General features: G+C 37.5%; 1 protein-coding gene across 7 annotated transcripts in view; it reads left to right on the top strand.

Moving 5' to 3' along the window:
• Nucleotides 1-26,013, top strand: part of NAALADL2 (N-acetylated alpha-linked acidic dipeptidase like 2) — a 473,876-nt gene that overhangs the window by 56,702 nt on the left and 391,161 nt on the right. The gene's annotated exons all lie outside the window — the stretch shown is intronic.

Genomic DNA, 26,013 nt, shown 5'->3' with positions numbered 1-26,013 from the left:
TTCCCACACATTTTGCAATCTGGCAAACAGCACAAAGTTTCTATTTCAGTGCACGTTATGTTTTGTCACAGCATATCCTAAAACCTTGCTGTGTTTTATCACTGTTGCTAACAACAGATTTTTAAAAACAGAAGAACTGAAGAAAATCACTTTGTTGTCCCTTTTGTACTCTGGAAACTGCTAGGAAATTGGGGAAGGAATTGGACTCTTCAAGGGAAAATAAGAACAATTTACAGTGTCACCTGCCTTATATGGAGGTTTTGTTTCTGTTCATCATTTATTTGGGATTATAATGTAGCCTGATTAGCTCTACTAATTTTTTTGCATTGGTGTATGAATGTTTGTTACCTGTTTAAGCATTTTTAATGCATCACAGTTCATAGCTGGTTTTTACAGTTCTGGTATACCTTTGACTTAATTAAAATTAAATGTGTTGAGTTTGTTTTAAAACAAATTTTAAAATTAATATTTAAAATAACTGTTAAATTTCCTGAAAGTTTAGAATTTTAATTTTTGTTCTTTTTAACTAGAAATCAAAATTTTGTTATCTAGAACTTCCAAAGAACACCTTCAATTTGTACTTTGGATGCTGTTTTGTTTACGTATTAGTAGAAACTTTGGGACAAAGCTCTCTAAGGCAATCTCTAATACTGTGTTGTCAGCAGTGGGCTACCCAATCTTACTTTTCTTCTGTTTGCATTAGAAGAAAATCTGAGGTGTGAATCTACAAAGTCAGAAAATGAATTCTGGCAGTGTGAAAACTGATGACAATTTCAAGGAAGGAACCAGACAGTCCAAGGCTGTTATTTGTGTAACTAATTAATAATACTGTAAACAGAGATGGAAGGAAGGAAAACTAGGATGAAATAAAAGTAGAATTCTGTGCTATTAGGTCTATGCAGTCCCCAAACTCCACCCTCCCATTCCACTTTTACTTATATAGTAAATTGTTTTGAGGTAAATCTAAATAGAAATCTGTAGCATTTCACATCTAAATAGGGCATGAACTTAGGAGTAAAACAGTGCTGCAAAGGCCAATCTAGAACACTTCTGAAATGCCTGGAGACAAAAATATGTTTAACATGACTTGGCAGATTTACAGAAGCTTAGACTTTTGCTCACTGAATTTCCCAACCAAGTTTGATAATGTTACTGATGTTGATTTGTCCCAGCTTGTTCTAAAGAGATGGGCATACTCTGATCCATAGTAATGCATGTTTAAATCTCTGTGTGCCAGCTGACTGCATATACGGGAATTAATTCCATATATTGGTCTGCATCATGAGATTTCTCTGAAATGCTGGATGTCCCTACAAGCGATGGATGAAATGTGCTGGCTGGCAAAATCACCACGAGTTAGAATACAACTTTAGTGGGAGATTGTTTAAGATTTCCATCCAGCAAATAGCAAACACAGATTAATTAAGAAAGGAGAAACATGTGAACACCACCACTGCTTATTTAGTTGACTAAGGAACTTGCAAATAGGGAATGAGCCTAGGAAGAACCAGAGGGGTTTGCTCTCATGAGAACCCTTCCTGGAAGTGGGCCAGAGACAGTGCTGTGCCACTAATACAGGTTTCCAGTAAAGGAGCAAAGGAATAGGGAGGTGAACTAAGAGCTGTATCTTTCTGCATCAGTTTCTGTTCTTAAACTGTAAGTGAAAATGTTTCATTTTAACTGATTGTGGTTCATCCTGTTTCGTTCCTCCCCAAGTAATTAGACTTTGATACTTATTATGACAGTTGTTTAGCTTTTGAACCCAGAATATTCCTGCAACCTGTTTTCATACACAGATGTCTCTCTTCCCTTTCAAATAATAAAGGTGCTGTATCTCTAAGTCATGGGGACATGCTGGTCTCATATTTAACTGGATGAATCACAGACCTTTCCCAGTGCCCAAATATATGACTCTTCCTGGAACAAGATGGCTTTTCTATATGTGAAGAAAATGTGATTGTGGTAGGGGGAGGAGGGCAGGAGAAGTAAGGGACGATAACCTGGTAAATTAGGGAAAGATAAGATTTGGAGGAGTTCTCATTCATGAGTGTGTCAGTTAAGTTATTACAATTATTTAGGTTATTACAATTTATTATAATTTTTTACTTTTAGAAGGTGCATTTAAAATCCTGAAGATCATTCCTCTTTAAAATCATGCTCAGCACCTCTTCTGACTTGCACCGAATTATTCCTTAAGTTTCTATGTTATTCCATTGACTTCAGGAAGGTCACTCATGGAAAAAAGAAATTGTTACTCCTCTGTTTGTAGCAGAAAGGACACATAAAGAAGACAATACTAACGAACAATTTGCAGCTCCTCATTGCCATGGCTGAACGAGTTGGTTTTAGATAATTTGCTATTCAGACAGGAATAATGAGGTAAAATGCGATTTGCTTGTTTTCTTTGTCGGTGGTCAAGCCTGAACCACTTAATTTTAGGAGGTGGGACAGGGCAAAGAAAATTGCTAATCACTTGGTTAATTGATCATTCTCTCACGATTGCCTCTGACTGTAATGTGTTAATGATGGTCTGAGAGATTAACTGCCAGAAAAATCACTGAAACTGTACAGGAACATACAGTGAAGTAGCTTAATGGTGAAATGGTTCAATTGCTGCCAACTCAGCAGAGCAAAGGCAGGGGAGGAAGCTCAGGTGTTGAACCCCAGAAACCTGAGTCTTTAGTCAAAACAGTGACTCGAAATGCATGTGTTGTGATCATCTGTGCGTGGTCTATTTGAGGGTGCAGGGAAGTCTCTTTGACTACATTTCCTCGAGTCATTATTTTAGCAAAAGCGTCTTGAGAATATTTTCAGCACTGAAAAGCATTAGCAGGACCTAATGCATTTTCATTTTTCTCTATGAAATGGTAGTATTTGTTTAAGCAACAAATAATTATAATTGCAAGTGGGGTTGCTTTTTAAATTTTTGCATTTCCTAGAACAAAATTGTTTGAAATTCCATTCAGAATCGGTTCCCAAATTCATATAGCCTCATATAGAGTGGAATTATGTAAGAAAATCAATCAATTGCCATTGAGTTACTATATTGACTATATTTGATAGGCATTTGAAAATTATAGCTATAATTTGAGTGCTGAATACAATTCCTGTGAGCCTTCTGTAGCTCTAGAAACAGGTTATGCAAACTTGTCACTGACTCCAGTGGTCTCCAGTACAGCAAAGATTTCACACAAAGTCTTCATATAAGGGGAACAAATACAGCCTTTCATCCCCCATGTGTTGTTAGGGGTATTCCCTTATTTTCCACTGTGTTGGGGAAGAATTTGGCTCAATGTTCTTGAATTAAGTATAGAGACATAATTAAGATGTTAACATTAGTAAAAGCTTGACTCGCATGCAGGAGGTAGATTGTGACAGCCTGCTATGCCACACTAAAATGACACATAAGTAGAGCAATGTTTTCATCAACATAAGTGTGTTTTTGTTTAAAGTCGATTCTCTCTATAGGGTGCCATAAAATAATTAGGAGCCCATAACATAATCCTTCAGTATTGCATTAATTCCTTAGAGGGACAAATTCACCTTTTCTGACTACAGCAGTGCACAACTGACCATGGAAAAACTAAACTGTAAAATCATCTGTAAAAAAAGAATAGTTTTTCTAGACTAGCATATTTATTTTGCAAAACTCCTAAAAGGCTTGTACTTCTAGTGATTTTTGCTTGTGGCAAACTGGAAGTGAAAGTATTTATCTTAAAATTAAAAATCGACACAGAATGCTGTGTTCTTTGCCTTGAAGGAAACTGCATGTAAAATATTTGTCTCCTGTGAGGACTGAAGACTATTAGAAGGGCTGTGCCAAGACAACAAGAATCTCTTTTGTTACAGATGGTGTAAACTAGTACAGCGATGGCCCCATACTGTAAATTTTAAGGATGACAATTTTGAGCAGGTTTTTTTTCCCAGCAGTGGATGGAGAGTTGGGATTATATAGCGAGACAGTGTTACAAGTTAGCCTTGGTTGGGTTTTTCTTGGATTTTTATTTTTATTTGTTAACTGACACAGGCTCTAAGCATGAGTTTGTGTTGGCTGGAAGGGGGGGGACATTGCCCATGGCTGCTCTGATGGAAGACTAGAAATACTATTCAATGAGTTTGATCAGAAAAGCTTCTGTGTCCAAGCCCCTCTGAGCTGACATGTTCCCCTGCTCATAGCAGGAATTCCAGAACCCAGGAGGACATTATTTTACCATCTTTTTATTGTTCCCCTGTAGAACATCTTTCTCATTGTGGTGTGAAGTGTGTTGCACTTGAGAGGTTCTTTACAGCTCACCAGACTTGCGTGTTTCTGCTGTGTTTCAGTTTGCACTTCCTTAAATTATACTTTCAGCAGTAGTGAAAGTGGTCCCTACTGTCATATCCCAAAGTAAGGTTCTTTCCTGAAGAAACTAGACACTGAGGTCTAGTTTACTGTGGCAGAACCTTTGGGAACGTGCAGTAAAAATTCAGAAGTCTTATTAAGGAAACATTGAATTTAAGCCCCGCCTTGATTGACTGCCTCCCTCAGGTGACTAATTCCATAAACTTGGAGGAGATTACATGCCTTGGCACAAAGAAAGGCATGAGTGGTTCCATTTGTGCAAATTAGAACTGATGATTCTTTTGTATGACGTGACAACGAGCCTTTGGTTTCAAGCAGAATTGCTATTTGTTACTTGATAAATATCTAGAGTAGTGTGCAAAAGAAATTATAAAAACATGCAAGGTATAATATGGTCTTTATTTCTCACATGAATGTTGAAAAATTCAAGAAAACATGGAAGTTGAAATAGATGCTTCAGACCCTGCTGTAGCTCAGGGCAAAGGTGTAATATTTAGCATCCTCCCGACATTCTCAGTATACTTAATAATTCTTTAAGACTATGCTGCTCTAAATATAGCAAATCTGAGTTTAAAATGAGTGTTTCCTATACCCTAAAGACCTATGAAGGAGGTAATCTTCTTGGGAGAGTTTTGACATTTGTTTTGTTGGAAGCAGGATTAAGTATAAGTGCTGAGTTAGAGTGACATTTTAAAAGTGATCAGCAATAGTGATCAGTAAATCGAACTGTTCAAGCTGTTAAGAGACTCCTTTAGGTAACATTGTCAATTATAAGGATTTTTTAATATTTTCTTAGAAAGAATATGGATATATCTATAAATAAACCATCCTCATATGGATGATGTCAGTGACGAAGCTCTGATGGATTTCAACAACATAATGAGTCTTACCTGCTGGAGATTCAGTTTATATGCATAGATAGAGGAGCAAAATATTTCACCATCCTAGTGTGAGCACTTTCAGTGCTCTGAGGCGTCTCAGTGCATTATGGAAAAGAGCTCATCTCCACAGAGATAAATGTTTTGCAATGGTTTTGTTTTCATAAAAGCTGAAGCCATAACCGATTTTTTGATTTTAAAAAAATCATCCCAGCTTCTCTTCCCCAACAAAACACCTGCACGGCAGATAAATAATACTGTAATTAAAGTAACACAGGTTTCAGCTTCAACAAGGAGGTTGCCCAATATGTGAGGCTTGCAGGAAGTGGAACTGAAAAGCCTCAGGTTTCAATGCATTGTTTAGAGACAGGATTGAGGGACTTGAAGGCAGGCAGGCAGCTTCCCAGTTTTTGGGAAGCTTCTCTTCCAGGGCTAAAGTATTCCTGTTGTTTTCACGTTGACTCCTTCAAGTCCACCTGTGCCCTCTGTCAAAATCAGCTAAGCCCTTGATGTCTTAAAATGCACTGCACTGGGAGTTTGTCACTGCAGACCTTTTGCTTTTGTTGTGAGTTGAGTGAGTAGCATTTATTGCAAGCTGTGTATGAGCAGTTATTTTTACAAAGTGTGATTTTGTCAGATAAATATTCTTTATCCTAGATAGTACTATCACTGTTGTAGTCAACAGCTATATGGTGAATATCATTCAGAAAATGATAGATTGGATTTTGGAAATATAATTTCATGAGCTCAATTTACCTCCAGTGAAAGGCAGTTATGTTGGTGAATCACTTTAGAACTTTTCCTTTAGTACATAAAATGATACTTCTCCACATTCCCACATTTTATTTTTTTTTTGCTTTTCTGTGTGTATGCTCACGTCTTCATTTCTCCATTAGTTGTCTTAACACACAGAAAAATCTGCCTCATAGGTACATATTGAAACATGTGTGGAAATAAAGCAAAGGCTGGGAGCAGAACTGAAGCCTCTGGAAGAGACACGGCAGCTGACAGGGGATGTGACCCTTTGCATTTTAGTTTTGAATAGTCGGGTGGTTCTGCAATGTTTGTAGGAATACATTTGCAATAAGAAGTGAGAATCCCCTGTTTTTTAGCTTTTGTAGCAGTGTCAGTTCCTTCATCCCAATGGAAGAAGTCTGCTTACTTTCTTTATCCTGTTGTTTTTTGTTTGTGTTTTTCCTATACTGAATATATATATTCAGAATCAGCTGAAGCTTGACAAATGCAGCTGTGAAGATTTGTCTTCAAGCTATACTGCAGATTTTTCTCTCATTTCCCTTTGCAATAAGAAATATCTGTTCAACTGTTTTTATGGTATCTTTATGATAGGCATTTCAGATACCTACTGCTGGATAAATAAAATTGCCTTCCCAGCTTAAGGAACTGGGGATGTTTTTTCATTTGTTTCTCAAAATCTGTTGCAGTGCAGAATGTAGTTGGATGTCGTAGTAAAGAAGATGGCCTGGCATGGAAATGAGAGCATAATTAAAACTATTTTTACTTTTCTCAGGAGTTGGAACAAACTGTTACTTAAACCTTTTCTTAGAGGTATTACACCTAACAAGCTCTCTTGAGAGAGATGGTGGCAGAGCAGCAAAGCTATCAACAAAAATACCGAATGGCTGCATTCCCTGGGGTTTGCTTAAATTTGAAAGTAGATAGGAACTGTAAAGAAATATAATGCAATCTGGTAAAGAAGCTGCAGTATAACTCCAGTGGCCTCAGACACAGTAATGTACCAGTATAAAGATCTCATATTAACCTGGAATACGGGTAACATCATAAAACACTCTAAAGCTGCTTAGCTTACATTTGTCCTTGATGCATCATCTTTAGTGTTCTGTGATGTGGAGGTCAGTTTATGCTGTAAACTCTGTGGAACAGATGGACATCAGGTCTTTCTACTCGCTGTGGAAAATGCCCTATGAACCTTTTCTGGGCTGTGTTAGATTATGACCTGCTAAGTTCAAAATGACCATTGAGCTGAAACAGCAGTCAAATGGTGTTATGTTGTTGGTCTTAATTTTATGGCAGGTTAAGGTTCACTAAACCACTGAAGCCGCCTGTGGTCTGAGATTTTTCTTTCCTTGCCCACAGAAGTGTCCGTGATGGAGACATAATGCTGGTGGTCTAGGATTTGAAGGAAGTGAAGAGGGAAGCAGTAATTCTTGGGTGTTTCAATTTTTTTTTGTTTTTCTTCTTAAAATAATCTGTTATGCTTTTTAATCTGTGCAGTATTTGTTTTATTATACTCATTTCTCAGGGTTTGTGAATGCTGTCAATACGGAGTCAGCAGTAATGGTTTTGCAGAGGCACAGACCTTCTGTTTTTCTTCTGAAACTCAGATTGAGAAGTAGCAGTTCTTTTGTTTGTTGTTTTGAGGGGGAGCTCAATACAGGGTTCATAGTGAAAAGTGTGCTTGCATTTGAGCAAATCGATGTTTTCCAAAAGGCAGTGTTTTACCTGATTACTTTTGCTGGCTTTTAGTGGATTCTGGAAGATGATACTCTAAGCAGATCCTCTTAAGAAAGAATGCAGCTTTTCATTGAATTATCCAGAGACTTCAATCTGTATTATTACGTTCCATTCTGAAAAAGGAACACAATGATGTGGTGGTGTGTAGATTTGGATAACAGCTTTGAAGCAGCAGGGGACAAATCTGTTGATTATTGCTGTGTGCAGCTGTACATCTCTTTCTTAGCAGTACACACCAAGTGCTCTGACAGGATGGCAGAGCACTTACAGGATGGAGAGTTTACTCAGCGATGCTCTGATAAACCTGTTTCTGCTTTGAGTTGGTGGCAGACAGCAGATTTGGTTTGGAAGTCATGCTGACATGGATTTGTGGTCCTCTGCCCTAGCAGGGTGCTGGGACAGTGGCATGGGAATAACGTGAACTAATGTGACTCACTGGCTCCTGAGCAGGGTGGTCTTGCCAGTACAGAGCTTGTGCAGAGGTTACCATTTGACTTTCAGTAGGAGTCAAACTTCCAAAGATCTTATTGCAATGTTACCTGGGTGTACCTGGTAGCATTGTTCAAAATATTTCAGATTAATTTTTCAGAATGATAACATGCTTGAATATGAAAATTCTTTGAATAACCTGATCCTTTTAAACCTCTGGATATTGGTAGCAGACTGATGTAGATGTTTTGGAGAAATCTCAGTGAGTATCAGTCTCTGTTATTATGTATTCACACACTTGAAAATTCGGGATCAGATTATTGTCATCTGGCATATTGGACAGTTATGAGAACTATGACTTGCAAGAATAGATTTGCACGTTACATAGAGCCCCTGAAGCCTTGAAGCCTACAGTTCAAACTTAAAAATTCCTTCAGAAAACTGGTTGGAGTTTTTACAAATTTTGGGGTTTTTTTCAAGTGTTAAGAGACATTTTGTTGTACCTTCTACACTTGATGATGTTTTCATTGGAGCAGAGATGGTCTGTTGTGATTGGGGTTACAAAACATCCCCTGCTGACGTGCTGCTCACATTGTTTCATGTGCACGTACATGCAGCAGGAATCCTGCTACAAACAATTCTGGCTTGTCAGAAAAGGTGTATATTCATCTTGGCTTGAGATGTCTCTGTGGTTCAGGGCTCCTCCCTAATTAGGTATCTGTGTTAGTCTGCACATGTGTTTGTGCATGAATGGGATGCTGCCAGATGGTTTTGCTCTGTTAAATTATCAGATATGCCTTTTTAAAATACTGGGTTGTTAGGGTTGGCTCAAGGAATTAAAAGCAAGGGGTTACAAAGCTGTCTTAATAGGTTCTGTTACCTCCTTCAAAATAGGATTTCATAATCATTTAATGTGCATGTGTGTGCCCATGACCAATTACTTATCGGGTAATAATGTTTGTTTAAAAAATCCCCAAAACATACACACAATCAACCTTAATGGAACAGTCTTAATATCTGAGTAAAATGCAGTGAATGATGAGTATCAGTGTAAAAGGTGGGGTTGCATGCAGGCTCCAGTCAGCTTAAATTACCTGGCTTTTGTAACTATTCAAAACTTCAGTAATTTTGAAGTCAGTAAGCTGTCTATTTTTTTGCTAACAACATGAATAAAACAATAGTGAGTGAAACAAGGGATTGAGCAAAGTTTAAAAATGTTACCTCTTCTTGCCATGGAGGTGTGTACTTTTATCAGGAGCTCTGGAGAGACTCGGAGCAGGCATAGAATCATAGAGGCCTGGGTTCAGTTTGTTGCTGGCCAGGGCAACAATCATGTGCAGTTTACAGGGATAATTTTACTTAAGGCTGTTGGTTCTCCTTGTGCGGTGTCTCCTGTTCATGTAAAAGATAGGAAATGCGGATCAGATTTCATGTGGTACCTTTTCATTCCTTTTCCAGTAGAAAACTAGTGAAATCAAGTTACTGTTCAGTTATTTTGTAAGGAAGAATGGTGCCTGAGTGAAGAAGAAACCATTAACAACTCCTAGAAATATGGATGACTTTGAGGAGTGTATATACAGGTGTATTTTTCATGTTCTTGAAGGCAAAAAAGCCTTCTTTTTGTTTCTGTAAATATGAGTCTGGGATGGTTAATTTACAAAAGAAATTATCCAATTTCAGTATTACAATGAAGCTTTATAATCCATTGGTTTTGCATGTAAGACTCATGTTGTTATGGCTATATTAAAATACCATTAATGTCATCAGTGTGTTTAGTAATTACTTTTCTATGATCCATTAATTATAAGAGATGAAATTAGATGTGTTTGGAACTTATATTCTGAATTCTGTTTATAACTGCAAGTGTGTAAACCTCAGGTTCTGGTCTTAAACTATCTTATGTGGTTATGTAACAAAATTGATGATTCCCAGGTCTTGAAAAATCAGTAAAATCTGACGTGGTGTTTGATTGTAAAGATTTTATTTCAGAACCCCCTTTTTTGGTGCTATATTGTATTAGTGTGCTGTGTCATACAAGTCAGTCTGAACTTCCCACTTGCCAGGAGCTCCACATGAGGACACAGCAGAAGTTTCTGATGTGCATCACTTTTTCCATTGCATTTCATTAATATTAGTGGGATTAAATTGATGTTATAATTTGTGATAATCTGGATTAGAATCATGTTCATTTACAATTTATTTCTAAGTTTTGTTTGCTTCGATTTTTTGGTTTGTTTTATGGTTTGAGTGAAGCTTGAAAAAGGCATCGCAATAGAAGGTGCATGGAAGATTTTAGCAGAAAAAGTGAATTTTTGTGTTGAAGCTCTTATGGTTTGAAGTTCAACAGAAGTGAACAGTAGAGGTAAACTATTACTTAATAGTATCTGTTGCATCTTAAACATTTCAAATTAAGATGTTGGTTTGCGTATTTCCCCAAAATCCAGGTAGCTAATACTGCTTGTGCTGTTATTACAGATGTGAGTGTTAACTAACTTATGGTTCTAATTTAATGGGAGTTGCACAATTTATCTGCAAAAAGCTCATTTTTGTATTTGGTATCACTTTCCAATGACAAATCCCTTAAGGATTTCTACGGGAGATGCAGTTGGCCTGTGATAAACCTGCTGAGTCTGTAGGTCCTGTGTTGCAGAAGAATGGGCTGAGGTCCAGTGCACTGCACTAAATAGAGTTTTCTGTAGGCACTGTAGATGTACCCAATTTATTTTGCCAACTGCATGTTTCTGGTTTTATTGGAAGTGTTATTCTGGATGTTTTGTTCTAAAAAGTTTCTTTTTCTCAGAATCAGCATATTCATTTTTTTTTTCCACTATGCTCTCATATCCCTTGTGTTTCTAATTAACACCTCAAAATCACTGCCTGTACTTCATTCTGCATAATCTGTACTTGTTTGCATTCCAGCAGCACACCTGTACTGTGAATGCAACACCAATTAATACGCTTTTCAGTAGTTTAAAATAAATAGTGTTCATGTATGTGTGTATTCTCAAACCATAATTTATACACTATTTTTTTTCTGACAGGCCTTGAGTCCTAAGAACTGGATTTAGCAAAAGTTTTAAACTCTATTTAGGCTGAGTAAGCAGGTATCTTTGTCTAATTAGTTAAACACACAATGCTGCTTTATAGCTCTCTACAGGAGTAAAGAATTTAAAAAGTCAAGCAGTAAGTAAATATCTCAAAAGATATCAAGTTTTCAATGAAATGTGCCTAGAAAAAAATTACTAATCTGCAGATTTCCTGTTTGCTCTTAGGTTACCAAATCATATGTGAACATGAATTTCCAAAGCAGAATTTAACCACTGAAAATATTTTGATGCCTTTTGCTTTGTTTTATTGTACTGCTTTTTTTCTCTTAAACTTTATGATCTAAAGTAATTGCAGTTATGAAATAAGGGATAAGGTAAAGGGAAATTATAGCTAAATGCTTTAAAAAAGTAAAAGCTTTATGGCTTAAAATTTACTTCTGAATTTTTCAGAGCCATGTAATTTTCTCAAGAAAATGTCTCTTCAGTGTACACTCATCCTTATTTTAAAAAACCAAAACTATTTATCTTTTCTGAGGAAGACTAAAGCGTGAGTTAACTCAAGAATGCATGCAGAGTGAGTATATGTAAACATGTTTATGCCTATAACATAAAAAAAAAAAGTCTGTTTTGTGGCAGAAGACATCAGGATAACAGCAGCAAAATAAAGGACATACTTTCAGGTGAATTCTTTTGCCTACTTGTTAAAGACTTCCTTTGAATCTTAATTTAGGTGTTTATGATCCAAGAAAGACTTCTGGTAATATGATTTAAGTATTATCTTGGCTTCTTGCTCTCAGGCTTGCTTATATCATCTCTGACCATGAGCAAGACTGGAACACACAGAGATATGTGTCAGCCTGTCTGAGGACACTGGGTTAGTTGATGGCTCAGCAAACACCCAAAATGAGAGTGATGGCAGGGTGATCCTCTTCAGGAGAGCCCTGAACAGGTAATTGTCCAAAGCTACTGTACTTGAAAGTTAATGAACAGAACTATGTCAGTAATTCTCACTATATGAGGTCAGTGTCACCTTGGTCCCTGTTGCCAAGAGCTGATAGGTCTTTATGCATAATGTCTTGTGTCCCAGCTGTGTGGTTTTGTGACATAAATGTGGTGTCTGTAGTTTTATTTCAGAACATGCAACTGATTTTGTGACTTCAAAGAAGCCCAAATCCCTGCATTTGGAATTTTACAAATGTATAATTTTTTTTCCCTTTTTTAGAAACAAAAAAAAGTGTCTCAGTATATGCTGTATTTTACCCCTGAAAAAACTACTTCATAGCCCCCCATTCATGAAAACTCTTTGTGAGACTCTTTAAACTGCACCTTCTTTGTTATCGGTGTAAAGAAGTTTGATGCATGAGATGTAATGTTATGACTTGACAAGCTTAAGCACAGAATTATTGATCTCTGAGCTGCAGCAATACTCCTAAGGAGGGACTTCCCAGCATAGCTTTGGCAGTGAATAGTTTTCAACACTTCCTGCTTTTGCTGCACATTATTTGCGGATAAATAAGCCTGTTTACAGAACTGGTTTGGTAGCTGTGTCTTGCTGTGTTTCCTTTTGCATCTAAGAAAATTTGGGTCCATTATCAGTCCTCAGAACTGATGGGAAATAATAACTGTCTTTTGAAGTGGAGAGGATTTATCAAATGCTTGAACCTTAGGAATAAGCTGGAAATTCAAACCCGTGTACTAAGTGTGTGGAAGAAATGTATCCACTTGTTTTGTGACTATGAAGGTCACAGTTATAGGCAGAGAAATCTAAAACAGTAATTAACTAATTTATGGTTTGCTGTTGGTTTGACTATTTAAAACAAGGTTGTATATCACTATAAAATATGTGACCTAGCTCAGCCAGCTGCATGTGGGCTCAATGCAGAAATTGCTGAGTTAAATTCTTTAGCCTGTGCAGTGTAGAAGGTCAATCTGGGTGATCACAGTTGCCCTCTAAAAATGCTGGTTGTCAAAAATGAGCATTCAGCTGAATGCATTTCAAGAAGCACAAAACAGGATTTGTTGGAAATGAAATGGCAATAGGTAACATGGAATAAGCAAATAATTGTCAATCTGTTAAATTAGGTTGGATAGATAAAACTAATGTGTTTAGAAAAACTGATGGAAAAAATTACTGGTTTCATGTAAGCATGAAAGTAACATTGGCTTATCTTACTGAAGCAAAAAAAAAAAAAAATCTCTAGTGCATACATAGAGTTCATTGTTGTGATTCTGACCATGAGGTTTGCAGAATTCTGGTGGACTGAATCTTTCCTTCCATATATATTTAGGGTACAAAACTGGACTCCGTGTATAATTTTTGTTTGAGCTCCAGTGTGCTTAAAGAATCTTGTTGCCTGGGGAGGCAGAAAATGGAAGGGATAGAAAAGGGAAAGTAAAGGAATCTGAAAACAGGCTCCCAAACCCACCACAAAGCCTAAATGTGCCCATGCCACCTGCACTTGGCTTGTTTTATGCAGTTGCACCTGAGTGGAGTCAAGTGGCAATAAAAATAACATTTTATTGGCTGTTTGTTTTCGGAAGAGTTTCAAATACCTGTGAATTCAAAACCTATGTGGTAATCAGGGTGAGGTAACAAAAACTTAATTAAATCCTTAGCAATTTTAGTGTTACACAAAAAGTGCTGAAGTCAAGCAAATTGGCAGTGTCTCAGTTGTCTTGATCAAATAAAAATAATTTCAACCAAGTGCAAATGCAAATACCTTTAAGTCCAATAGGCATTCTTTAACATGCAGCAGATTTGCTTTATTTTCTGGATACTTCTCCTATTCACCTTGTTGATATCTACAGGAAAAAAGTGCTGCTTGTCTGATACTACATTGCTTCCTCTCTCCTCTCTCAAAATATCCATACACAGAACACTGAATGGCTTAGGAAAATGTAATTTTGTACATTGACTAGTGACTCTGAATAACACATTTTAACCTTAGATAACCTGGGAATTTAGATTAAGTTTTAAGCCTATTTTAACTTTTTAATTAGTGACATAATTCTACTGTTTGACTTATAAACTGGCGTTCTTTGTCCCGTTCCTTTCCATGGAGCTCCATGTGGAAAGCAGCTATCTACTCAAACAAAATGAAGCCTACAGAAGTAGTGCCTTGATTTGTATAGGAAATATACAATATAGGAAATATTGAGTTGCCTGTCATGAACCATCATCACCTTAAAATATCTCAGAATTTAGTAGTGACTTTTTCCTTACCTGGAAGTATTTAAACAGACACCCATGGGAAAATTGAACAGAGTAAAGCAAATTGGATTGGGTTTAAGAATTCATCTCCTTTTTGTCCTATATATCAAATTCATTTTTCTCAAATACTGTTCGTATTGTGCTGCATATTAATTGCATATTGTGTGTTCTTTATTCATAATATACCACTGATAATAGCAGAAAATTAAATTTTTAATTCCCAATGATACCTTAATTTAATGTTTCAGTTACTTCTCTTCTTTAACTAATCTTCTGTTCTCTGAACAAATTTGATTAAAATAATTGCATTTATTAGAAATGGGCTAAAATGTATCAGTTTGGTCCCACAAGGAGCCAGTATTAAAAATTTCTTTCTGGGTTAAGCCTTTTGTTGAATGGCAGATGTTAGGTGAGGAGATGGCTTATTAAAGCTCAGAAAATCACTGGAATATTGAAAAGTGGAGGAAATTATCTGCTGTAGTTACTGCTTTCTCATTTTCCAGGTAAGCCATTCCTGCTTTCTCGTGTCTCCTGATGCTCTAGTAATTATGAATTTCTGTGATTTGGGGTGGGATGTGGGATGCTGACAAGTGATTTCAGATGATCCGTTCAGCTTTCATCTTTCCTGGTGCTGTTTGCCAGGGGACCATCCTGCAGGCAAGTGCTGAGGAGAACTCAACCTGGGCTTACTTCTCTTCTGTGTGTCAGGCTGAGTAGAGTCAGTGACAGGATCTTTAGGATGGAATAATGCAGCAAATTGATATTATCTCCTGGTCAAAAGAGGCTTTCTCATTTGTGACTCCAGTGCAACCAGCTTGTATATCTGTTCTGTCATGGAGTGAGAGTTCTGAAGGTTGAATGTTCTCCTTTCACTGTATAAATGGAGTTGTGCAGCTATTTCACCATCATGTAGCAAAAGGTTTTAATGTTAATACTTTGTTTCTTTACCCACTGAAGATCTGTTGCAGTGCTATCTGGAGGGAGCCTTGCTGTTTCCATGATGTGCTCACTGTGTCGTGCTTTGCTTGTGCCAACAGAAGTAGTTCTTCAAATCTTACAGGGCAAGTTCACTAAGTGGTTCAGAATACTTGCCTCAAAATCCTCACTTTGAAGCTTTTAGGGAAAATGGAAAACTGGATGGACCAGAAAGTTCATAAATGTGCATTGATTCTTCACTGACAAAGTGTGTCTTATTTTGGACTTTTGTGTTTGTACAAGACAAAAATCAAAAGTTTGTGTTTACATTTAGAAGTCAAATTGATGTCTTGTAATTTGTAACTTTATGTTTATTTTGTTACTTTGGTTTTTATTAATTTTTTTAGTGCTTTAACCTTCTTAATTTTCCCTTGAATTATGTCATTATCTTTACCCATTTGATGTTATTCATTTCTCTGTAATTAGGGTGTTTTAATCTTCTCTCTTGGTCTGTGATACTGAGTTAACGGTATCTCCTTAGGAAGTATGATATAACATTGTTAACTGGCTGGCTAAATTAGTAGGGAGGAGTTCACTTATCAATGAATAAAATTTAAACAGAGGTCCTTTCCCAAACCAGCATTAGAAAGAAATGCTTTTGAAATGCTTGCACTTATTTTTATGGTTGTCCCTCTCAGTTCTCATTGTATGGCTGATTAACTGCTTTCAAAATACAATTTGCTGCTCATATAGGGATAGAACTTTGTGTGTGAGTTAATGGAATTTAATGCTGTCTGTGCTGTCTTTTTTAGGTCCTTTGAGCACCCATTAGGTAGGTGAGATGCTCACTTGTAAAGATCTTTCAACAGTGTGAGTTAGCAAGCATGTGCCTTTACTGTATGCACATCTTATATTCATTCTAATTTTCTTTTCTGTTGAATTTTATCTCTTTCTGCTCCCCAAGCCTCGATTCTGCAGATTCAGAATGTTAATTTTGTGGTACCACAACTTAGTAAAGCGTCCCCACAGCACTAAGCTTTACATCATCAGTACAGCTCTTTCTTGGTCACGAATCATAGAATCATTTAGGTCGGAAAAGACCTCTGAGATCAGCAGGTCCAACTATTAACCCAGCGCTGCTGAGGCCACCACTAAAACATGTCCCCAGGTGCCACATCTACATGACTTTTAAATATCTCTTGGGATTGTGGCTCAACCACCAGCTTGACTGCTGAAGCCCAGTGCACCCCTGTCAGTCCTTCAGTGAGGAAGGGGCTGGTGGTGTCAGAGCTGTGATGTTTGATGGCACATCCAGGAGGCAAAATTAACTCTATTCAGGGTCCATGTATGCGTGGGGGACCATTTCTTGATGAATTGGATGGAATTTAAACCATGTACCAGCCTTCTGTTCATGACTGAATTTCAGCCATGGGAAAGGGCTCTCAGCTCCAGTGCTGAGGCTCTCTTTTTGATGTCTTTGTTTTTTGGAGAGGTATATATTTTTTTTTTCCCCAGCAAGTTTCTTGGCCTGGTTTTGTAGCTGTATATAAATTTGTGTGTAAAGTAGGTTTATTTGTAAAGGAGTATTGTGTAGTAGTAATCTTTTTGTTAGGCCTCCTCTTTGAAGCGTGTTCCTTCCTGTAGAGAAAGTGAAAACTTTTTTGCTCTCCTACAGTGGACAGGAAATAATATTGAAATATTCACTGGTTGTTTGGAAGCAGGGAAAGTCCTTGTGAGATGAGGTGATGTGCTGAAGTTTTGGGGTTTTTTTCAATTTTACTTGAAACAATCATAAACTCCTAAATTTGATAAATGTCAAATCAAAGACTAGATAATGGCGCTTTTAGCCGAATTTTATTCATTTGTGCTTTTCCCTTTCTTACTAACGTTTCAGTAATTGTACCTTCTAGTGCTTTTGTGAAAAAGAATGTTGCAAGAAACATGTATGTTTGTCCTTGAAAACTAGCGTGGAAAAGAATTGCCTTGGGGATCCTGGGACCATTTAATAAACTAGGAAATAATGTGGCGATGTGTGTTTATCACATCCAGTTGTGATCTCATTGTGTTTTTCAGGTTGCAGGACTGCACCTAAGAAGTGGCACTGTTTCATGCCTTTAGACAGTTCAGCTGTGGGCCCAGGATATAAGGCAAGAGGTGGCAGGAGCAAGTGAGCAAAACTGGCATTGGTACATTTGTAGCCTTACCTCTTTCCTCTTCTTTTCTGTCACACGGTTCCCTTCTCATCCTTGTCTGACAAACCATTATGTCTTGACTCAGTCTGTTTTATTACGTTCATTTCTTGCTCCTACTTCATTCTTTTCTTAAAACTTCGAGAAAGAAATCTGTCTGAAGGGAAAGGACGTGTTTTATATTGACTAAAAGAAGGAGGTTTGCACTTCAGACTTTGCCTGTCATGTTTCTTTTGCAGAGCTCTTCTGTCAAATGGTTGGTTTGCAGTGGCATAGATCTGCAGTTTGCATATCTTTATGTAATAATGGTTGCCAGTTAATAAGCTGAGAATGGGTTGAGTGAGTTGCTATAAAATACATTCCTTATAGATGCATATTTTCAGACTAGGCATCAACCCTTTTGTCAATGACAGATTGATTACTTATTAATGCCACATGCAGAAAATCATGCATATATCAGTTTGACCATATCTGGTCTTAAATAGATTTACAAAACCTTCATAAAGAATTCTGGTGTGATACTATGAGCATAAAGCCTTGATAGTGCTACTGCCTTAGGCTGCAAAGGGAGAATGGTGTGATACTTATTCCACACCCCCTTCAATTTTGAGGATTATCACGGACAATCTTTGAGGATTAAAACTAGAGGTACAATAATGAACTTTGTATCACTAAGCAGTTGTCCTGCGGGTGCACCAACTTAACTGTTGGCCCTGGATGAATTCTTTTGCCAGATACAAAGTACTGTCTTGCAGGCATTTTTCTTGTGTGGTTACTGATTTTGGTGATTAGAACTCATAAATAACGTTCACTGTATTAGTTTTGACAACATATTTACATACATTTGAAATTTGATTTTGAGACAGCATTTTGGTTTTAAGTGATACCAAGTAAAACTGTGTTCTCAAACTTGGTAAGTAACTTTCAGTAAAGTTCAGATGGGGTTCACTTATACACTCAGTATGTTGCAATCATAGAATCACAGAATGGTTTGACTTGGAAGGGACCTTAAAGATCATCTCATTCCAACACACCTGCCTTGGACAGGGACACCTTCCACTATCCCAGGTTGCTTGAACACTTTGAGGGATGGGGCATCCAGAGCTTCTCTGGGCAACCTGTGCCAGTGCCTCAGCACCCTCACAGTAAAGAGTTTCTTCCTAATATCTAATCTAAACCTACTTTCTTTCAATTGGAAGAAGAAATACTGCAAGCTAATGGCATTTCCGGGTACTTCATTGTCTTCCATATCAGACAGTCAGTTGAATGCAATGATCCTGAATAATTATAGATTTATAGCTTACTTACACTTATTCTGAAAAACACTTATGCTCTGAAAAACAGTATATGCTTTCATAATAAAGGCTTAAATATTTGTAGGTATTGGGAAAATTAGAGTACTTGGCTTAGTCCAGTGTAGGCCCCTATTTTTACAAGGTATTATATAAACAGAAGAGAAATTCCATCATCCATGGAGCTTATTTTATAAGTACACCAGGCGGGCAAAGGCTGTGAACAGGAGCACAGAGAATATAGACCCACCTACATTTGTCTAACAGGCCATTGAAAAACCCCAGATGTCTGGATGTGAATTCATTGGGCAGTGATGTTGGATGTGAATTAGTAATGCTGTTATTGCATTATGTTAACATCAGGAGGCCTTTATTGAAAACCTGATCTCTACTGTGCTTTATTGCCAAGAATCATTCCATAAAAAGATATTTGTTCAAAATAGCTCGTATATTAGATTTGATGAGCTGCAGCAGGCTGATAAAACAGAAAATGATGTTATGAAGTCTATGGTAGTGCAATACAGGAGTAGAGTTACAAAAGAAATAAACTTATTTTAGGTTGTATAATAGATATTAGGACTAGATCAACACCTGTGCATCAGATAAAACTGCCTGGCTTCTGTTTGTTTTGTAGTCCTTGACTGATTATTTTGAAAAATTTTTATTTGAGCTTCAGGTAATTGATGAGTTTGTAGGAGACTGTGCATCTTTGTGGTTACAGTTGTTCAGTGTTAAGATCAATGTGGTTTTGCAGAGTAAATGATGATAAATTAAAAACATCCACGTCTATCATGAGTTACAAGAGAATTTTAAGGTCGTGTTTCTTTGTGTAGGAGGATGATATATATCCTTAAGAAGAAGATTGTGTACTTCCAGAGCTCTGGATAATGAGAGCTTTGTGTGTAAACACCAGCGGGGGAAGAATTAGCTTTTTGGAAGTCTTTGTAATGAGTACACTGCCGAAAGATAATAAATGATTGTCTTCTTGATGGGATTAGAAGAAGTATCCAGATGAAAGCTTTTATGTTGTAGAACACATGCATCAGGTTAGTTCTTTAGCTGGTTAATTTGACATATTGATGACATGAATTATGCTGGCTAATGACCTGGAAACTTTTCAGGGGCTTGCATTCAGTTTTGTTTGTTTTTGTTTTGGGTTTTTTTTTTTCAAAAATATGAAGGGGAAATCTGAGGCTACTTAATTAAAAGAAGGATAATGGAGTTAATATATAAGAATAATACTTTAACCATACTGCCTTGTAGAAGGATTACATTATACTGCCAGTGCATTGGAGGGAACCACATGCCTGCTGTCTGGGACGGAGCATGGAGATGTATGGGAATCTCACCATACACCACTCTACTGGCCTCTTATCTATTCTAGTGTGACAAATAATTCTGCTCAGCTTGTCAGCAGTGACAGCTGAGACTTTTTGCTTAGATGCCTTGACAGTGCTTGTATTAAGCACCCAGGGCCGTACACTCCATTAAGTTTTTGTAAAATGAACTGTCTGCTACTTGCTGTCTGGCTGATTCTGGCAGCGTTTGTGAGCTGTAATCCTCCCCAGCTGCAGGCTGCCCGAGACAGCCCCTTCAGCCACCTGACAGGTGGGGTTGGGATGGTTTCAGTGGAGTCTTCAGGGCACAGTATTTCCTTAGACAGACGAGATGGGATTCCACTGGCAGTGGATGTTTTTTGAGCGATGGTCAAAGTATATTCTGGAAGACAGCTGAGTTCTCTGAAATGAAAATAGACAAAAAAAGTATTGTTTTTTGATGCACAAGCAATGACAACATGCAAGTAACTGGGAGGAGGTGCTGTATGGAGATGTGAGGTGTGGTTTGTGTGTCCCTTAAATCTCCTGACTCTCTTGCTCCATGTACCACCTACATCACACTAGATAAGTTTGAAAATACAGCAACTTTTAGAATTGGATTTTCATTTTTATGGAGGAGAAATACTGGTAGAGCCAAGTTACAGATATAACTGCAAATGTAGCCATTTATAGCCTGATGATAAGTAGAATTGGAGGTCAATTATTGAACTTCTCTTGAAATATATGGAAGAAATATCAGGCTGAGGTTCCCTTCCTTGGTATCTCTGCTGTATCAAGGTGCTGAGTGCTGTTATGGTTGAGTTTCTGCCTGTAGCAGATGGTACAGCATTAGAGATTCTCCAGTGATGCAATTATAATACCTTGGCCTCTGGATGTATGGGTTAGTTCAGCAGGGTCTCAGTGCCACTGTTGGAGAATTTTTCATTTCTGTTCACTTCCCAAAGGTGAAACGTGAATAGCATCTACTTCACAGAATAGTGAATATCAGATTTTGTGTGATTTTTAGGGAAGTGTTTTTCAAGCTTGGATTTACAGGCATTTTCTGCATCTAGATGTGCCCTCGTGCACACCAGTTATATATAGCAGAGAGTTTACTGAGTGTTATGCTAAAATCAATATACTTCTGAAATGTGGATTTGGTTTTAAAAGAATTTCTCCGTAAAATGTAAGTAATAAAAAACAGAAATAAGGATTTGAAAAATTTAAAAACTTGATTTGATATGTTTGAGTTGTACCTATGACTTAAATCAGTATTTCTTACTCATTGCATCATGTCTGTTCCATTCTACTTGGACATTGCAAGAATTTGAAATTAGAGCAGAAGAGCAGGAATACAGAGGTGAAATAAAAAAGTTGGAGTTCAAATGGAAATTGAGTTATTCAATTCACTTATAAATCTGTCTCTTTGATTTTGCTACATTCATTCTTACATAACTATGTAGCTTATGTTGATATGATATATAGTAATATAGGAGATTGTATTACCTTGTGTGATACTGTTGTTAGCAGTGGTTCACACAAGGCAGCTATGAGGATTTCAAGACAGTCAGTGTTTCCCTATCTTCATCAGGAAAAAAGTTATTTTCACAGCTTTCTTAACATAACTGTGAAAGTTTGTGCATCCTGTGTTAAATTTTGGCACGAAACTTCTCACCATAGGAGAATATACAATTTTTTTTACATCTGATTTAACACTTTTCCCCCCTACGCTTCAGAGACTGAAAAGTGGAACTTGGCAGACTTTCAGTGTAGTATGTGGGTTAGAACGTGCATCTTAGACCACATGTGCGTGTTTGTGTCTTTAAAATGTAAAGAGCAATGGGAACAATTTATTTTATGTGTGGAAAAAACACTTACTGAATATTAAGAGAGGAAGTCTTGGGAAAGTCTGAAAGAATAGGGAGCCACAGGCAAATAACTGGCTTAACACGAGGAAATGTGCACTGAAAAGGATGGATTTAGGAATTGAAGATGGGATTATCATATGATGAGTTGCAGCTGTTTCAGAAGGACTGACACTGAAGCTAAGCCTGATTCTTCAAAGACTGCCAGAGGTTAGAGGAACGGAAGCAAAACTTCTTGGCTGAAGTTATTGATGAATTTAGTTGCAGCCCAGGTGTGTAATCTGGATGCCCTGTGTTTGGGGGCAGGTTATGTTTCTGTTGCAGAGCAGATTTATTTATGAGTATGGCTTCTGACATGAACAGTGTTATGGTGACGTGAGAGCTGCTACAAGTACATCCATGTGCTACCAAAGGGCTGTGCTGCTCCAGCAGGACTGGTGTAATAACAGTGTTAATGCCTGAGACAGCAAAGGCTCTGGGTAGTGGTAAATCAAGTGTAAGTTACAGCCATAATTCAGAACAGATGCAGGTCCTAATTCTGCACTGAAATCTGAGTGGGAGGAAACTCCCTCCACCTATGGCCATTTAGCTTGGGACACGAATCCTGGAGATGGAGACTGAACAAAGAGGGCTGTGTGTGCATCCCTGTATCCTCTGCATCCCTCTAAGCATCAATTTGTAGTCAATTATCCTTTACATGCTTGGTGCCTTTCTTCTTTCACTGATTTTAAAACCATCTATTTGGATGAGTGGGGGTGTGCAAACGAGTTTTTGATCTCTTTTGCTTTCTGCAGAAGTAACTTTTGATGCCAGATTTTGTAAACTTTGGTGTTTTTTCATGCTGAGATATATTCATGCCAAGATCATTCTTGAAAAAATATTTTCTTAAAAAGCCCTGATAATGGAAATACCTGTACAAGGTACAAGCCTACAACAGTGTAATTAAAACGGATTAGGGAAAAGGAAAAAAAAGCTTTTAAACTTAGATGTGAAGACATGAACTGAAAAGACTTGGATTTCTTACTTTTGACAGGGATTGAATTTCAACAGTAGTATAATATTCTGATCTTGACAACAGAAATGTTTAAAAAGTGCTTTGTTGTGAATTGGAACCAGTGCTTCCCTATTCAGTGTATAATTGGACTGTTTCAAAATAATTTTTTTTTTTTGCTATATTCTTAAATTGTGCTTTTTTGGCTCCATTTCTTATTCTTTATAGAATTACATTTATTTTTATTTTTTAAAGCAAGACTCATATTACCTTTTTATACAGACTCATGGATTTTGATTATAATTCTCACCTGAAAACAGATGCTGGCTATCAATAGTCTGTTAATGAATTAAAATTAGTTTGTACTTCTAAACCCATCGTCGAGTTGCCAGGTGGTTTGTGATTTTTGATAGTGAAGGCTGGATATCACTATATGATCAGGGCATGGTGATCAAAACAAGGAAACTGGTGCAGGGAACTACTAAGTGCTGCCTCACATACTCAGAAATTATGTACCATCCCAGAGAAATCCAGAGATTGCTTCAAGTTCTGGTATTTAAAGGAGCTCATGTGTATATTAAATGAGAAGCAATTTTCCTTTCTTCTCTTACTTATTTTTTTTTTAACCATCCAAGTTCGTATTTTAAACTTTGCAAGCATGAATCTTGAGATATGAAAGTACTGTAGAAAATCAGATGACTATAAATTGGAGTCCAAAGAATGACCTGTTGTTGTGACAAAGATACTGGAATATTGCAGAGTTAATGGCTCTATCCCCTTGACATAACTTGCATTTAAATAATTAAGAAAAAAAAAAGACAATTTGTTTAAGTGGAATGCTCAACAGACAAGGTTTAAACTAGAAAGAAGTGTGATTCTTTTAATTGTCAGTCTCTCTGTAACCTTGTAGTCTTATAAATTAACTGTTTTTAAGTACTAATGACCTAGGAAAGGCAGATGTTGTATCCAGCTGTTAAATGTTTTTTTAATGCTTCCTTTTTTATAGAGACAGTTAATTCCAGGGTAAAAGCCTAAAACCATTTCATGAAAAAAATTCCTGATGTAGTCTTCAGATGACTAACAAAAGCAATGATAGTATGTAAAAGCAGCATGAAAATCTAATATTAACTGCTAATTTTATAGCTCTTTCTAATACATTTTGAGGTGGAGGGAGACAGCCTTGGTCTTCATCCCTTGCACCTTGGCAATCTGGCTCTGGGAATTGTGATGCTCCGTTCCCCACTGAGCCAGGCCGCTATGCAGAGGTGACAGGACTCACTTGCGTTTGGGTGCAGAAGGAGGAAAGGGAAGTTAGGACTGGGGAAAGCCACAGCTTTTCTCCCTCAGGTCCTTCAGCAGAAGAACTAAATGCTGTGTGGTCTGTTCTGGAAACTCGAGTTCACCTCGAGTCCCGTGTGCAGTTTTAAGTGCCTCAAAATAAGGAAGATATAAAGCTGTTTAAGAGCGTCCAAAAGAGGCTACAAAGGTGGTGAAGGGTCTGGAGGAGAAGCTGTACAATGAGTGGCTGAGGTCACTTGGCTTGTTGAGCCTGGAGAAGAGGAGACTGAGGGGAGACCTTATCACAGTCTACAACTTCCTCGTGAGGGGAAGAGGAAGGGCAGGAACTGATCTCATCACTCTGGTGATCATAACAGGACCTGAGGGAACAGCTGGAGCTGTGTCAGGGGAGGTTTAGGTTGTCTATTAGGAAAAGGTTCTGCACCCAAAGGGTGGTTGGACACTGAACAGGCTCCCTAGGGCAGTGGTCACAGCACCAAGGCTGGCAGAGTTCAAGGAGCCTTTGGACAACGCTCTCAGGCACATGGTGTGAGTCTTGGAGTGTCCTGTATAGGGTCAGGAGTTGGACTGATGATCCTTGTGGGCCCCTTCCACTTGGAGGAGCAGTGTTTTGTCAACTCTGTGTGTTGGTAGCAAGTGTCACCAGGGGTGTGCAGTGGGCACATGTACCTGGACAGGTACGTGTCCAGTGTGGATGTATGTGGGGGGTGTTTCCTGTGTCTCCTTAATGATTCCATTGCAGGATGAAATGCAGTGTTAAACTGAATATGCTCATTTTCTTCTACAGGTTGAAAGTGGTTGGATGGGGTTTTGTGCAACTTGGTCTGGTGGAAGGTGTCCCTGCCCATGGCAGGGGGTTGACCCAAGATGAGCTGTAAGGTCCCTTCCAATCCAAAGCATTCTGTGATTCTGTGATTGAAATGGTAATGCATTATACTGAGACACAATAGAATTATTTCCCTAAAAAATGCTTTTTTTCAGTTAGACATTTTTATTCTTTGGTAGATCACTAATGGACTGACAAAGAAAAAAACACTATAAATCTTTGGTTTAAAGTTTAACCTGTGACAGATTGCAGGCACAGCAGATTTTAAATCTTTATTTCAGTACAATTTATTTTTCTAGCTAGCTTTAAGTACACTGTACAAACTTTGTTACCGATAAACCAAAGGTATATTTTTACACTGCTTTCATCCCTTACTGACTTCTTCCTGTCCTAGTGTCACATCATACATTTGACATATTTTCATAATTCTCATGTTTTTTTTTAGTCTGTGTCAGCTTTTATAGTCTTCCTAACTGTGTCAGAAAGCAATCATAAAAATGATTTTTTTTCACTCCATATGGAAGTTCTTGGGTACTCAGAAAGATTATATGAGGGTTTTAGTGCTGACTTCATTAGCTGTGATCCTGTTCTTATTCAAATCCTAGCTGGCAGAACAAGCAAAATAACGTCAGAGGATTTTTATCTGTGTGAAATTACGTAATTTGTTTTGTAATTACGATGAATACAGAAGCAAGAAAAAAACCCCCAATGTTGTTAATTATTATACAGGAAAACAAAACATTTAATCTTTTAAAAACTTTTATACTGTGGGGAGCATTGGGAATGATGCCATGTCAAATATTTATCCATCTCTTCCAGACAAATTGTTGTGTGAGGTAAGAAAGAAAATGTAGTTAGAACAGTAGAAAACAGTTCTTGCCACATTATACATCGATCATTCTTACAGGCAGGAAAAAAAT

This window comes from Corapipo altera, unplaced genomic scaffold (assembly GCF_003945725.1).
Source record: "Corapipo altera isolate COAL_440 unplaced genomic scaffold, ASM394572v1 113, whole genome shotgun sequence".
NCBI classification, from domain to species: domain Eukaryota; kingdom Metazoa; phylum Chordata; class Aves; order Passeriformes; family Pipridae; genus Corapipo; species Corapipo altera.
Note: the sequence above shows the minus strand (reverse complement) of the source record. Positions and strands in the feature narration are given on the sequence as shown.